Below are 17,759 nucleotides of genomic sequence, written 5' to 3'. Positions count from 1 at the left end.
CACTCATTTACTAAATCAGTCTTTTTTGACCTCTCACTAAACTGACAATGCTCAGAGAATGCAGTCTTTAATGATAAAAGTTTTGTATGCCTTGAAGCCCGCAATTATTATACACACACAAAAGCAAAGTCTCTGTCATTTTACTGCTTGTAACGTCCTTTCTTCCACCCTTCGTCCCTCCCACTTTGTCTCCCACATTTCTTCTATCCCTCCTTCTTTCCCTCCCATCATCTCTCTCTCCCTCCAATTTTCTGATGTTCTTTAACCTCTAAACTATTCACATGGCAACTGGCCTTTGTAGTACATGCTTCAATGCATAGCCCAGATCCACCCCCTTCCAGAATGAAGCATTTATTCCCCTGCTGCTGTGCCCTTAGTCAAAGAGAACAGGCTCAACCAAGGTCGTGTCCCCTTTCTAGTAGCAGCCTGCTTCCAATTACAGGTCAATGAAGAGGTTAGAGCCCAGTCCCCTTGCCCAGACTTGGGGAACAAGTCTGCAGAAATCCATTGCAGCCTTTATTATGGCTGTCTGTCCAATCCTGATTCCTTCACTGTTGCACAAATGTTGATCTTCTAATAAATTTCCTGCATACTAATCCCATCTCAGAATCTGCTTCCTGGAGAACTGACCAGAGACATGTTAAAACTTTAGTGTAACTAAGGACCAGCTTGGTAAATGCACAGTTTCCACAGAGGAGCCCCTCCTGAGTCTGAGTTATTGGCTTGGGAAACTATTTTGAAAAAAAAACTAAAAAGCCTTTGAGGTGATTCTGCTATACATGGTTCGATCCACACAGCAAGAATCATGATTGTATAATTACTACTTCAGGACTGAAACCACGGGCTAGAATGGTCCTTAATTTGCACATTATGTGTGTTATTCATTCATTTATTCATTCACTTAATAAAAAATCTAATCAGTCTCTGTTACATGGCAGAACCTTGGATATAAAATTGATGACCACCATGGTCCTACTCTCATGCACCTTGAGATTTGGAGGAAGTTCACACATATAAAAGGCAACTGTAGTTGTCAATGTGAATTTGGGTGAAAATAGCATGCTCAGGGAGGATATCAGAGGAACTGTAGTACTGGAGGCGGAGAGTCAGGGAAAGCTGATTGGGAGGAGTAACACTCAAAAGGAAGAGTGAAGAATGAGTGGGCATTAGGGAAGAGGAAAATGGTGGGATTTGGAGTGTAAGGTCACTCAAGAGAATAAGTCAGTATGTGCCCAGGTCTGGAGAAAAGTACAAGGTACATAAACTAATGCAGTCTGGTCTGTCACACAGGGAGAACAGGAGTAGAGAAGAATCAGGCTGGAAATCTGAAACTTAAGATACACCACTGTCACTCCTGTAAGAAGTCCAGGATTCTCCAAGAATTTCATTGAGAATGAATCCTACACTGCTTGGTGACAAAGGTGACTAGCTAGCTCATTTTCTATCTACTTCCATGTGTAAAGACCTTGGTTCATTTCCTTTGAGAAAACAATACTGGTCTCCTTGTCATTCTTTTGTGAGTAGGAGAGTTCTCTTCATTGTCTGAACCAATTTCTCAGCACCTAATTAATATCTTGTTTTTAAATCTGATCTCTTTTCTCTGGTTTGTGCCCTTAGCCTTCTCTCTAAATTAAATTTTACACAATGAGTACCGAAGGCTTTTCATAATCAATTGTCTTCTCTGAAATGTAGTCATTAAACCTCTCCCCTATCATTTCTCTAAATGCCATTGTTAGATTCACATTTATCATTTAGTTGAATTCCTATCTTCTCATACTTATGATTTTTTCCCTAAAACACTGTCACTGAGTTCAAAAAGAACTTCTTGAAAGTGTAATCAGCAGCATACATTGCAAAACAATGCAAACAGAGCATAATACATGGTCTATTTGGTCTATGATGTTGAAATGAGGTGATACTTTATGTGTTATCTTCACATGGATAAATATGTTGAGCATTATTAGTGGTTTGAAAGGATCTCCTATTATGTAGTAAAATAAAATAGCTAGAAATTTGGCAAATAATATGCCATCTTAAGTATCTTCTAATTTATAAAAAAAAGTCATTTCAACAGTTTTAAAAATATCTGGCAATTCACAGGAATAAAGCAACAAATGTACTTATTTGTTTCATATGTGTATATGTGTGTATATATATATATATATGTCTGTGTACATGTGTATACATATCACTTATGTCATATAGATTCTGCTTATCCCTAATGAACTCACAAGTTTCCTACCTTTCTTTTTTCTAATACCCAACCTGAATAATAAGGCAATTAAAATATAAAGTTATAATGTCAGCAGGTATGAATGAGCCAAATTAATGCACAGTGTATTGTCCTGTTCTTCTAGAGAAATCTTAAATTCAACATAAACAGATTCACTTAACAGCACTGACAATGTAAGGATTTTTAGTTGTGGTTATTAAGCCTCTTTACCAAATAATTCCCTTTTTATTATTGAGCTAGTTCACAAATAACAGCTGTTGGAAATGTCAGATGTTAATGAGGCAGGGCAATGCAAACCTGAATTGTAGCATTCTTTTTTTCTTTGGTGCCATGAATATGCCAGAATGGGCAGACTCTGATAATAATACCATCTTGCAATTCTCTAAGCGCTCTGCAGACTAAAGTGCATCGGGCTGCCATTAATCCCACTTATCACTCTGACAGCTCAGTAATTACACTACTGCTATAGCCAGGTAGTCCTAATAAAATATCAACCACTGCATTGGAATGCATACTGGTGAGATGTTTTATTAAACTTGGGGGGGGGGAGGGTTGATCATCAAGTGACATTAGTGTTGACCTATTTTTCTATTTGACAATAAATTATCCTTTGACCATGCCATAATAGATATTACAGAGTGCATTTACTGTACCAAATCAGAAAGGTACTGCATTACAATGATGTAGGCAAATGGTGTAAATAAAATAGCAGAAATGCATGTCAGAATGTTATTACCTAAATTGCTTTAAATGATTGATACCATGAAAAATCACAGACACAGTACTTAGGGGAATATGTCAACAATTATTGTAAACCACCATTCTACATAAATTTTTCCTAAGAAGTAACATTTAAATTACACTTGTTTTTATCTTCATTCATTTAATTCCCCTTTTATGTTTCAAAGTTACTCTGTTACAATGCAATTTATTTTTAAATGCACTATAAGAGCCAAAAGTTAATTCAGATAAACAATCATGTAATATTTTTAATCTCCAAATAATTATATTTATACCAAAAGGAGTATTTTAGATTTTTTAAAGCAATGAAACATCTTAGATTTTTTACTAGTGATAAACTTTTTTCAATTCCACATTTAATAGAGGGCATAACAATGGATTTCATTAAAAGCAAAATATAGAATCCTTAATAATGTTAATCCTTCATGATTCAACATGACCATAAAAAATGTATGAAAACTTTAGTACTGCTACTTAAGGGACAAAAACTATTAAAGATATAAAGATCTTTCTCCAGGGAAAGGGAGCCATGATTCCTCTCCCCAAATATTAGTGAGCTTGGACAGTTTTACTCTATAGAATAACACCAAAAAAAAATTATACTAAGTAAAGAAATGAACATTTCATTCTTTACACATCTGAGAACAGATGCCTGCTTCTTTTATTGTTAAGCATCCATAGCAGCTGGAATTGTGACCTATGCTTGTTAAAGAATTTTCTAATCCATGAGTTTAAATAACAGTTTCTTCCTCAATTAAAAAAAAAAATAAATCAGAGGCACATGGGTGGCTCAGTCAGTTAAGTGTCCAACTCCTGATTTCATTTCAGGTTACGATCTCACAGTTGTGAGATGTAGCCTCACATTGGACTTGGTGCTGGGTGTAGGCTTGCTTAGAATTCTCTTTCTGCTTCTCTGCCCTTTCCCCACTCATATTGCATTGTCTTTGTTTTTTTGCTAGACTGGGTTCAATCAAGTTAGCACTGTTTGATCAGGCTATGTATAATCTATACTAGTCTATATGTAATCAAACTGAGCAAGTTAATATTTACCTAGAAAAATTTTAAGATATTTTCCTAACATTGATGTCGTGTTACCTCAGATCTTTGGAAGATCTACCTTGATTTGGAAGGTCTAACTAACTGAAATGTAGTGGATAGGTATAGGATCTAACCTCCATATCCTATAATCACCAGTATAGGCAAATAGGTAGTCTAATATCCTACCCCAATTTGGCAATATTTCTACTGAAATGGCACATAATTGAATGGAAAGAATGTAAATCAAGGAATGTAAATCAACCCCCCGGGGGGGGGGGGTTGGAAGTGTTTAATATATATCTGAGTTCCACAGCTTGCAATCCTTGTACCAGATCCCATCACAATGAAAAGACCCAAGAAAGATGGTTGATATCTTTAAAACATAATGAGACCAATTCAATGTTCTGATATATGAAACAGTCAAGAGCAATTCTCAGATTCCAAATATTCTTTTTACATCTCTCAATATTCAATTAATAGCCTCTCCTATATGTTTCCTGACTCTGCTTCTCTAATTACACAACAGATTCTTACTAGCTCAGGGATATTTGGAACTAACTTTGAATATTCCTAATATATATCTTGGCCCAGCTTCTACAGTCAGCTGGCTGGGAAGGTATAGCAACATTGTTAAAGGTAACTGAACTTTTTAAGTTGTGCACCAATCTGTCTTGGTGATGCCGAACCAGTGATATTCATGTTTTAGACTTTTAATAATTACATAATTTGTAGGTAATATTAAAACATAATTTTTAACTAGAGTTATTTATCCTCTAGAAATTACCATTCATTTATAGGTGTTTTAAGACAGTTCAAAACAAGCAAGATTTAGAACAGAACACAATTCATAGGACCGATACTCAAAATATCTTGTTGGATTATCATGATCATGAGTCTAGTGATAAAACATAGTTAAAAACTCTTCTACAATCTTTCTATAGTCTATACCAGAGAATTACTGGTTTTCTCAGATATGAGTGGCTAAAAAAATGTCTTTTACACTTTTTGTATATTTTTAATTAAAAGGAAGGCCTTCAGTTAAATTTTGATACTCATTTTTGATCTTCATATATGACTGATTCTTAAAAATTAATAAGATGGCTTTTATTTCCACTTCATAGACGAGAGTATTGAGGCTCCAGAAATCTCCCAGAAGCATAAGGAGACCAGTGGCCAAGGCAGTTGAGGAAACTACTAAAATGCATTTACCACCTTACACTCAGGACTATCCCATTCACGTATGAAGACAGGTTAGAATTTTAAAAGATGATGTTCTACTGACCTTATCTCTTTGCAACATCACTGCCTCCTTGCCAGAGTAATTTGAAGACAGAAAAAAGCAGTTAAGATGTCACAGCTAGAAAAAGGCTACAGTATCCTCTCTCTTGGAGTCCAATTTTAGTTTAAGGAAAAAAAAGTAAAAGGTTTCAAGAAGTTTCTCAAGTCAAGAGGAAAACATTAGGGTTTTACAATCTCACATGGTTTCAAAGGCTTATATAACCTTAGTAGTCATTGAGGCACTAATTCCTAAATTGAGGAAGCTAATTTTATTAAATTTTAATAACTTTGGTATAGCCACTTCTATTAGAAAGATACTTTTCAAACATATTTTATTTTTTTAATTAAGTATGCTAAAAAACCTCAAGAGCAGAAGAAGCCACAAATTCATGTATATCTTATCCTACAAGCAAATAAAATAGTTCCATAAAAACTTAGTGCATACAACCTTCTGAAAAATTTTTAAACACATTTTCCTATTTTACTACACAAAGAGAGTATCATCATAAGTCTTTGAGGATGCTGCTCTTAAGAGCAGTTTAAACTTAGATTTTTCTCTTTCTTACAAGAGAAGATGGAAATTGAAAATCAGTTTTTGTGTCGCACACAGGTGGAAAAAAGGATGGGGTGGAATCAGTGTACCTGAATAACTGTAGGAAGAGTCGCTGAAAGAAAATAAACACACCACTGCTACATACAGAAGATAAAACCAAGTGGGTATGAAAAGAGAAACAAGTCTAACTAAAGGAAGGGGAGTCAGTCCTCAAGGCTTTCAGAATCTACTGGGGCTTTAAAATATTAGAAATAGAAATACTAAACAATAAGACAAGATTTAAATAACATTACCAAACAACAGTATCATAATGTGTAAAGAAAACAAAATGTATTTGCCAAATGTATGGTACTGATGATAATTACGCTAAGACTTACGGGGGAGAATGGGATCACTAAAGGTTGTAGTAGCACGGGAAGAGCACTCCCATTTCCAATTTCTCTCTGTTACCAATTTATTTAAAGAGTAGAGCATCATACCTACCAACTATTGTTGAAATTGTTGAAATGGAATAAAATATAAGTTACTGCAACTATTAATTAATATTACACATTCATGTTTTTTATATATCAATAATATAGAAACAGTTAAAGTCGAATATAAAACAAACATAAAAATATTTATTTAATGTTTTTCTGCCTAGGAGACATCTAGATATTAAAATCTCTAATATAATTTGATCCCAGTCACTTGCAGTCTATAGAGGCAGACTTTAATAATTAAGAAAAACAGAGAATATCATTGATAAAAGCTCTGCTTTATGTCCTGAAGGGATGGTCTTCTTGGCAACACTCTCTTAGGAAACCATTCTTTATCCATCTTAAAGATGGTGGGGATTGAGAATACTTAAGGAGACTAAGGAAGATGCTAGATTCAAGAAGAAGATAAAGAGCTTTCTCTGTCTTGCAGTAATGACATAGTGATAAGCCATGTACCTAGGTTAGAGTTCCTTGTAAAATGTGGCTATTCTAAAAACAGCCAGCAAAAATAAGACTGAATATGTATATGTGTATACACACACACACACACACACACACACACACACACACACAGACTTATGTAAATTGTAATGTTAACTAAGTGCTCAAATGTGCTTGCTTCTCCAAAGCCTTTAAATGTACTCACTGAGAAAGCATAGCACACAGGTGAAGAGAGAAGGCTCTGGTGCTTGAGTGCCCATATTTAATTACTGACTTCACTTTATTGGTTTTAAGACTTTAGGCAAATGACTTAAATTCTCTGGGCATCAGCTTTCTCACATGCAAACGCAGAGAATAATTTGTACTTCAGAAATTTACTATAAATTTTTAAATTATATATTCACATTAATAATATGTACTTCTTTAGTTACTTAACAGGCTTTCTTATAATCATTAAAATGCTCTGAAAGTTATATGGTACTTTCTCTAACGTGGAAGGAGTTGCTTAAGAATCACAGCACAATGTTTTACTGCTATTTATAGACAGTAAACAGAATGGATATCTGACAAACATAAATATATGCTTAAAGTCTTCATTTTCTCATGAGTTTTCAAAAGGAAGAGAAATTATTTCTATCTCAGGAGAATCAGAGAAGCCTTCTTTGACAGAGATACTTATGCTAGAGTAGGAGCACAACTGGGATTTTACCATGTGTAGATATGAGTATACCAGAGCTTACTATCAAAAGCAAGTTCTGGATGCATATTTGTTGTTCTCTGTAAGACACACAGCAGCTACCATGGATCATATACATTTTAAGTACCAATAATGTGGAGTGAGAGAATGAATGAAAGGAATGAGGGGAAAAGAAACTTCTACCTAATGCAATCCAAAAACAAGACAAAATAAACCAAAAAGACTACAGATTCATCCAGGGCAGATACTATAATTCATCTTTGGTTCTCAGTATCTATGCTAGCAGTTGGCCCATATGGAGTTGCTCCTACATGTTTATGGAAAACTCGTTATTCACTGCACTTCTTCAGGAATCAAATCCCTAAAACACATGTCAATCTCATCAGTGATCCGAGGCTATTTATACTGAATCCGTTCTTCTTAGGGCTTTGGTTTGTTGCTCCATGCTAATAGTATGAGGTAAAAAATAATCTCCTCTTAAAAATTAGTTAAATTCTAAGATGACAGGTTGGACTACACAATATACTGTGAAGTTTGTGCTTTTGAAAATGCCTATATCCTTACTAAAAATGTAACTTATCTTTATTATGGATGTATAGCCAAGCATTTATCTAAGGAATGCAAATTGTAAATATGAGAATCTATGTGATAAAAGAGGCTTTTCTTTATTCCTGCTCCACAGATCATCTCCTAGTACCTCCATATTTTCATGCCTATGTTAGGCATATTTCTCCCTTCCTGGTTTTTTGTTTTTTTTTTTTTTTTTTTTTTTGGCTGTCAAATGATCCTTTATTAAAATATTTTCCATTGTGGTTCTTAAGTAGCTGGGCATTCTGCAGCACCACTAATGACATCATCTATGATGTCGTGAGGGTGGCTGCCATCAACCTTGCAGCCCACAGGATCTCTTTAATGGTTCCGGAGAGTATTCTGGCTAAAGACTGGTGCTGCATCTGTGGGGCAATGTTGACAATATCATCAAAAGTGATATTTCCACTGTGCTTAATGTTTTTCTGCTTCTTTCTGTCTCTTGGCAGTTCCTCGATGGCTTTGAAATTCAGGGCAGAGGCAGAAGGTACCACCTCAATCTGGTCCTTTCTGTTCTAAATGTTCAGTTTCACTGTAATCCTCAGATCCTCCAAATCACCAGTTGCCTTGGCAATGTCATCACTAACCTTTTTTGGAGACAGACCATGGAGCAGATCTTCGGGGCAAGGGCAGACCTGGCACTGACTTCCCCACCAGTGTACCTCAGGTATATGACTTTGACCTCACTGGGAATGGACTTAGGCAGCATGGTAGAGGCAGCTGGTGTCTGATGAAAGCGGATTTGGGATGACAAAAGACAATTGCACATTTCCTTCTTCTGAGCCCAAGGCCAAAGGCACTCCCTTCCTCTTCTCAATTGCTGCCACATGGTAAGGTAGCAATAAAGAACTTCTTACCCTCCATGGAAGGGTAGCACTTTCCTATATACTATCTATGTACAAATATGGTCTTTCCCTAGGTAACTATTTATAATTAATAAAATACCTGTATTTATATGCCATTTTAATTTGAATAAGTTTATATACATGTGAATACATATACCCATAATAAAATCAGTTACATGTTTAGTTAGCAGGTAGCCATTTTCAAAAAATCAAGCCTCACAATACATTTTATAATCCTACCTACCATTTTCAACTTAACTACAAGTTATGTGTATTTTTTCCAACCCAGCATACTGTTGCTCATCACAATTGTGGTTCCCCTCACATTCTAGGCAGCTGTTAGATGATGCTCAATATACTTTTGATCCTTTACAGACCTTAGAGGGAACTGGGTGACAGTACTGACAGTTTTTATTATAGCTTTCCTACTACTCAATAATCTTATTTCACCTGGACTATATCCCCAGTAGTGTCATAAACTCTTTGATTTATATTGAGGATCTTTCCAGGCTTCTTAGAAAAAAGACATAATTTTTTATAGCATATCCATATGCTGTGCAAATTATCTTCTCAAATTTTGAACCACCTGTTGTATGTTTAACTTAATGTCAATGAAGCCTCTATATGAAGGTAACAAAAAAGTGATATATATTAGTCATAGATGCCCTAAAAGTCAACTTATCAGTAAGTTTCAAAACTGAAAAAGCTGTATATTTTGTGACTTATGTGAAGGCAATTTCAGAAATAACAATAATAGTAATACTAACAGACTGTTATTTGGTTTCTAATAATAAAGACATAAAATAGAAAAAAAAGTCAAAGAGTTTAATCAGCAAATAAAATAGGCTATTTATTATGATACAATTCCTGGATTTACGTGACACATTAACTATGAAAAAATAATATCTGTAAATATGTAAACCTACTTAAGGGCAGTGGGCTAGTATTTTAGATTTAACATTTATACAATGTTATACGGCTTGAGTTCTTTTTTTTGTAATGAGCAAGTATAACATGTAATTTAAAATTTAACATACTTTGACACTGGCAACTAAAATCACAATATCCTGTGTAATTTTAATTTTTTTACTTTGGTCATTTGAATTGACCAAGGAAAAACTAACCAATGATGCTGCCATAGTCTCTTTTCCTTTCCCTGAAAACTCCAAAAGTCTTCTGAAAGATTCAGTCAAGAGTTTTTAAAAAGAGTTTTAACAATGGAATATACTTCTGAGTAGCTGGTGGTTCACAAAAGCTAACAGAACAAAGGGTTAGGTCTCCTCAAATAAACAGTGAGTGAGTGATAGCACAAGTACTGAAGGGACTCATTAAGTTAAGACAACAGTGGAAGAAACTATTTGGCCTTAAAATAATACTATATCATTCACCAATAATAGAATTCAGAAACAAATTTATCCACATGTTAGCTATCTAGGTATTATAGCACAGTAGGAATAATTCAACTTAAAGTTATGAGAAAACCACAATGTTCTAAGTTCTGTGCTGGTGAAGGGGAGGATTTACTGAAGTTTACTTGAAGACGGTTAAAAATAAACTGGACTTACTTCATGTAAAAGAGATTTGTCTAGTTTTTTTTTTTTTCTTTCTAAGTGCAACAGCGACTATATTTCAGGTGCTGAAAGAACAGATTTGGAGAGCAATAGCCAGATCTGGATTTTCTTCCTGTTGGAACTATTCAGTTTCATGAGTGCAACCTACACAATTTATCTAAAAGTTTTCCTCCATAAAAAGGATGTCATTTCCCCCTTTCAAAAAGTAAACACCTGCCTGCACACAATTAATTTAAATTAAATTTAAATTTAAATATTCATTCCTAATTGGAATCTATGTTGATTATCCTAAGTAAAAGAAGAATGTATTCAGCACAATTTTTTTAAAGATCATGACATTCTTCTGTTTACAGGAGAATTTTTCACAAAATGACCTTTAAGCCTTGGCTCCTACCTGATTCATTCCTACAGTTCCAGCTATACCACTTGTCCTACTCTAGAGCCCTCTGATTCTATGAGCACAAGTCATTTTTCAGCCTCTAAGCATTCCAGTATGTTCTCTGCCTCAAAAGCCACACTTGAAGCCTGCTTCAGAATTCAGTTTAGGTGTTTCTCATGGAGCTCCCTGGTTCTTGCCATTCCAATCTCCCAAAATACCCTGTGGGTTCCTTTATCAAAGCAATTATCACATTGGAATGCAACAGCTGGTTCACTTTCCTGATGTCTCTTCTATTTCCTCTTTCAGTGAGAAATGGTTGTGTTCCTTTGTCTTTGCTGTTGGTTTTCTTGGAAATAGATTAATTTGAAACTGGATAAAAAAAGGCAGCCAGAATTTTAGTAATAACTCCAGTTACTGCTGTTAATGTTTGGAAAAAAATATATCTTTTAATAATTTTTCTTCACACTTATGTAAATAATACACACATATAATGGAAAATGTTTATATTTTGTTTAATTTATTGAGTAAATATTTAAAGCTAGTACGATATGCTAGTGCTATGCCATGTTTTAAAAGTATTATCTCATTTAATCTTCATATTCACTCGATGAGGCAGATATAAATATTAACTCACTATATCTTTACAAGAACCTGATGGGATAGGTACTGTTGCAATTCTCACTTTAAAGATAAAGACAATAAGGTACACAATTTCCTTCTCTGTTTTAGGTTTGAAATATTTTATTTCCTATTTCTGTGATCCTGGTGATCATTAAGAAGTTAATAAAAATACCCTAAGGGTCTGTGATTGACAGTTTTCTCTTCTATTTCATTCTAAAATTTTAATAGCATATGATAATGTCAGAGCTTGCCTCACAGTTTGTGAAATCCAGATTCAGGACTCTTATCCAGGTCTGACTTTCTCCAAAGCCCAGCCTGTAGGCATCATCATTTCATTTCTCTAGTAGTTCTCCTTGTAATGATAGCCAGTAGCCCCAGAGAACCTGAGAAAGATTTTCTGATATAACAGATAAAAGCCACGTATGTTATAGCATTATTATGCTATATATTCCATAAATGGTTGCCTTAAAAAACAATCTAACAAAACTCCTCATTTACTTCACAAAGTACTCAGCAATAATACTTGCAGATCCTGATATCTTTACAAAGCATTTTCTTATATGTAAATTACCCATCAAGAAATTAGGAAGATCAGTCTTTCCAACAGAAATACCAGACAGACAAAATAAAAGCAATTAGAAACATTCTATAATATCACAAATAGAAGTCATAACAGATAAAATAAAAACGTATTTGACATCTATAATCATGACCAAGCCCAAAATAATTACGTCACTATGCAACATTTGGAACATTATATACTGCAGCAAAAAAAAAGTAAAGGCCAAAATGTCCCCATTAAAGTTGCTGTGCAGACCACTATTACTTCCTATGAGGTTCTCTCTGAAATAACTTAGACATTATTCCAGTCCTTAGGAGTTTACGCCTAAGAGTTGATGCTGACATTGCACATGAAGAATATGCAGAACTTTCAGGAAATTAATGAATATGGGAGAAAAACAGATAAGAATATAAATGCTTAATCTTCTCAATTTAATTCACATCTTAAGGTGGACCAAAATTTCAGGCAATGGCACTGCTTGGTAAAGGAACTAATGTGAAAATGGCCTGATCATTATCAGAACATTCTTACAAAAAATTACTCTAAAAAAATTAGCTTACAAGCTAAAGGACACAAATTCAGAAATAATACCTTGAACATAGTCATCAAAATTAGCTGCCTACAGCTTGATACAATTTAAACTGTAAAAATAGGAAAATAAAAAAGCTAAGGGCAAATAATATATATTTTTGTAAAAATGGAAAATTCCATTGACTATGCTTCTCATTATAACACTGACAATGCTGTCATAGTATGTTACATGCACCATTAAATTTAAGAAAGCTGAATGAAGAATTCCAGTGAAGGTAATAGAACTTAAACGTGTTCATGGTATGTGGAATCTTAACATATTATTTCCTTCGTTCTTTTGTTCTTTCCTTCCTTCCCTACTTCCTCAATCAACAAATACGTACAGTACATTTGTTATTTGCTAGGTATTTAGGTAGATGGTAAAGATACCAATATGAACAAGACATGGGCTCTGCCTTCAAGAAGCTCACAGTGAAGAAGTCAGACTCATGAATATACATTCTCATGATGCGAAGATATGGTAATGGAGAGGTGAGAGATACACAGACTTGCCCCAAGTTTAGAGGTACCCCCATCTGTTCACTCCTCTAGCTTCAACACCAATATAATGCTAAAAATACAATAAGTGGATTTTTTTTTCTTCAGGCTCTGTGTGTGTGTGTGTGTGTGTGTGTGTGCGTGCGTCTGTGTCTCTTATGGGCAGGCCAAGAAATATAGAACTTGAGGAAGATATGTGAAAGACTAGAAGTATTTACTACCATCTACTGAAAGTGGCACAGAGCTCTCTGCCCAACTACTTCCGGATTCACCTCAGTCGCAAACAGATCATCTCTTAACTGATCTCTCTTCTTTTACCCATATACAATCCATTAAGTACTTATCACAAAACACCATAAAAGAAAATGTAGTGTGATGGATTCTGGATTTAAACCCAGATCTATCCTTATTAGCTTTGTGATGCCAGAACAATTATTTAAATTCTTTGTGCCCCCAACTTCTTCCTATATCTTGCTAATTATAGGCTAGACATCATACCATTATAGGGATGATTTAAAAAAATTCACATATGTAAAACATTTAGTGCCTGCCTTATAAGTGCTTAATAACATAAATCATTGTAAATTGTATGTATGATTACGAACAATGGAGAATACAATGGAATAAATGAGCACTGTTTTTCAGTAGCTACTGGGAAGCACAGTTTTATGGTGAAATTGTAAAATAATAATTACCACGTGGTTCCTGTGAAAATTAAATGAGATAATTATGAAGAGCACCAACAACAATGTCATGCTCATAGTAGCTGCTCAATAAATGAAAAACATAAATGAAAAATATCTTCCAAGCCAATTCAAGGGAGCTTGTAGAATACAGAAGTGAAGTGGTATAATTTTGAAAAAAGAAAGTATAACCAGGAGAGATCATGAGGAATAAAATATGTGATATAAGTGCTAGTGTATCCATAAGGTTTATAATGAAATTAGCAGTCACACCACAGAGCCAAGCATGTCCACAGATACACAGCATGATGAATTACACTTAGCAATGACTTGGTACTCATTATTTCATTTCTCCAAGTGATCTCTTCTTTACTTCATCAATAACAGTTTTGATGAGACTGCTTCAGTAACCAATTCCACATTTGGGTAGTCAGTGTAGGCAAACCTAATTTGTCAACAATGAAAAGACGTATTAGAACCTAGGATGGTGGGAGTAGTCAGGGAGGCAAATGAATCTCCCTTTGTCAAGGGAAACTCTGTGATAGAGGTATACTTCTTTTTGACTCCTTTATTTCCCACACCTAAAATGGATATTCTTCCAATACATGAATTTCATATGATGAGACACCTAAGTTTTCAACTTTAAGTATACAGAAAGAGAAAGAGAAACTTGTTTAAAAAATAACTTTGGAGAATACATTTTTCTTATGTACCACATTTTCATTCAAGCTGTGAAATGTCTCACCTCTTCCCATCTTGCCATTTTTTTAAGGTGAACTTCTCAGAACAAACCCACTGAGAAGAAATTGGTTTGCAAGCTAGTCAGATATTAATCTATTCTCCCAGCATAGTGGGTGCATAAATCTTTTTTATTGAAGAGGTGCTGTTAAAGTTCTATATATAAGGCGACAGTACAATATTGATTTTGGTAATGCTAATACAAAAGCAGTATTTTTAGTTAAACATACTATATTCTTTCCATTTTCCTGTCTTTGTTTTTGCTTTTTCCCTTAATACAAAATGCATAATTCCTCACTCATACACCTCATCTGACAAATTCCTGGGTATCCTCCAAGATATAACACAGGTATCATTTCCTCTTGAGAAGGCTTCCTCAATTACCTCCTCACTTCTTAAAGGTTATTAATTTACTTCTTCATATCCCCACATTTTCACATTTTTATATAATTATTTTTTTTAATTAACTGCATCCACAAATAGCTGACAGGTCTCAGGAGGACATTCATTCATTCAACAAATATTGTTTGAGTGCCTGTTAGGTGCAAGGCCAGGGGAAAATAATAGCTACTAAAACAGACACAGATACTTCCTTTCTGTAGCTAGGAGTTAAACAAAAAAACAAACAAACAAACAAACAAACAAACATTTCTCTGCAAACAAAGATGAATTGTGATAGCATAAAGCAATGGGATTAAGGGATCCTGGAAGTTCTTCCTGCCATCTCGAGGATGAGTAGAAATCAACTAGATTGAGAAGAGAAAAGGAGGAGGCAGAGGAAACAGATGTGCAAATGCCATGAGATGGCAGGAGGCTCAGCAGGTTGGAGGGTTTGAAGGAAGATCCTGGTGTCTGGAGCAGGAGAGTGAGGGGGAGGGTGTCTGACAAGGGCAGAGAGACTGCTGATTTAGTCCGGTACTTCCAGCAGCTAGCCATACCAGCTGCTCAACAAATGTCAGCTGAATAAATAAATGAGTAATAATAATAATAAAAAGAGGACTATGCACAAGCTTGAATTTTGAGGGTTTGTATTATTCTTACCTTGGGAAAATTAAAACTTTTACAAGGTAATTTACTTCCCATTACTACAAACAGAAATATTTTTGCCTTGTTAAGACTTTCCTCTTTTCATATATTTAAAAGTAATTTAGAGAGCTATAATTCAGTACTAAATACAGTATATAAAGTATTTATGATCAGCTAATTTGAAAAACAAGCATATTACATACATCTGCTTCCAAAAGAAATATGTGTAGTATTTTCAAAGTTTCACTGTGGATTCCAAAGGGATATAAATTCTGTAATCTCTTTAGGGGGAAAAATGATCATCATTTTCCACATACCCTTATCAAATGAAGGAAGTTTGGACCTCAACATTTTGTTGTCTGCATTACTAAATTCCCATAATGCACACTGCCCAAGTAAAAGGAACACCTGCCCCTGATTATATCATTTATAGACATCTCCCATCACACAGTGATTCAGTCATGAAGCAAATATACTTAAAAATAAACTCTCAGAGGAAAACACATTCAAGAATCTAATTCATAACTGCCTTTCTACATTGAAAAAGCACTGAGCAAAGGGTGCTTTCTGGGTCCTATTCTGTTACTGACAAATTATACAACTCTGATCAAAGCATTAACCTGATTTAGTCTCAGTTTTCTTATCTTTCAGGAATGGGTATGCAATTAGGTGCCTTCTAGTACAAAAAGACCATGATCTGATGTTCTCTTAATATGTTTCTCAAATGTTAAGATATTATGACAGCAAAAATCTTTCAAAAAACAATAACAAGGACCACTTTCAGTTTTCAGTTGGGGGGAAGTTCGATAAAGAATCACCAAAATTTGGGGGCACCTGGGTGGCTCAGTCGGTTAAGCATTCGACTTTAGCTCAAGTCATGATCTCGCGGCTTGTGGGTTAAAGCCCATGGCTTTGGGCTCTGTGCAGACAGGTCAGAGCCTAGAGCCGGCTTCAGAATCTGTGTCTTCTTCTCTCTCTGCTCCTTCCCTCCTGGTGCTCTGTCTCTCTCTCTCTCCCCGTCTCTCAAAAATGAATAAACATTAAAAATTTTTTTTAAAGAAGAATCACCAAAATTTTAAACTCTGAACATTTTCTTTTGAATGAGAAAAAATATTTCAACAAATGGAACATAGTTTGAAACTTACAGTGATGCCTCTCCTAAAATTTCATTAGCAGTGTGGAAATTGTTACTTTAAAAGGAAAATGAAGAATTTGAAAAAAATCCAATCCACAGCAATAAAAATGGTAAAGTATCTGACAACTGTGTTCGGGTCCAAAATGTTCAGCTACATTAAGTGATGAGGATCACTTTTCTCCACTCTGTATTTCCTGGCAGTCTGACTTAATTTTGGATTAAGTCCTTAAAAAAGCTATTTAATTCCATTTTTAGGTGTAAGGAACTGATCTCCTCTACCTATACTACAATAAGAAATTTCTATTTATTTCTATCTACATCATGACATTTTAGCACCCAGCAAAGGAAACATCAAGCTCCTTTTCTAGAAAGTGTACCACAAAATAATCAAAAGAATACTGAGTGGGCCAGAAAATAGGGATTTATATCCTGTCACTGCCACTAGGAGGTTATGGGGATTGGATAAGCCATCTAATCTTTCTTTGTCTAACTTTTTCCATTTGCGAAATGAGATAATACTTATTTTAGAATCATTAGAAATACATAAAGTGTTGAAACACAAGTAGCTATTCAAAACACACTTATTCACTTGTACATTCTGTCTGCTAGTGTCCATACCTACCCCACAAATGTGTAGCATGCCTCCCTGGAGCTAAGTCTTATGGATTATGTTATGTTTACTTACTACCCTACCTATAAACCAGCATTACTAAATCCCACAGACACAAACCTTTCCTAAGGACCTAAAATTCCAAAGTATATGCTGACTACTCATTAGGTAAGATTTTTTATTCCTTGTCCTGCCTCTCCATGTTTCTAATCTATGCTTCTTAAAATTGCTACAATCCTGGCTTTTGAATCTTCAATGCCCATTTGGCTTCTAATGTTATACTTATTAACTCTTAAGTAATATAACAAATCTATCCATATGGCTTCTTCTTAACCTTATAACTGTCTGATATTTTCTTTCCCTCTAGCCATCAAGTAATGTCAGAGTAGAAATTTGCATTTATCCACACTAACCTTGGTATATTTAGAAGAAAAGTAATGAATTATGTTTTTAATACTATGTAGAAACCACTA

At 34.7% G+C, this 17,759-nt stretch overlaps 1 protein-coding gene and 1 pseudogene across 4 annotated transcripts in view; both read right to left on the bottom strand.

The window, feature by feature from the left end:
* DPYD (dihydropyrimidine dehydrogenase) overlaps window positions 1-17,759 on the bottom strand; it is an 848,382-nt gene that overhangs the window by 649,468 nt on the left and 181,155 nt on the right. The window lies entirely within an intron of this gene.
* On the bottom strand, window positions 7,117-15,655 carry LOC125913350 (60S ribosomal protein L12-like; annotated as a pseudogene).

Source organism: Panthera uncia (genome assembly GCF_023721935.1).
Source record: "Panthera uncia isolate 11264 chromosome C1 unlocalized genomic scaffold, Puncia_PCG_1.0 HiC_scaffold_4, whole genome shotgun sequence".
NCBI classification, from domain to species: domain Eukaryota; kingdom Metazoa; phylum Chordata; class Mammalia; order Carnivora; family Felidae; genus Panthera; species Panthera uncia.
Note: the sequence above shows the minus strand (reverse complement) of the source record. Positions and strands in the feature narration are given on the sequence as shown.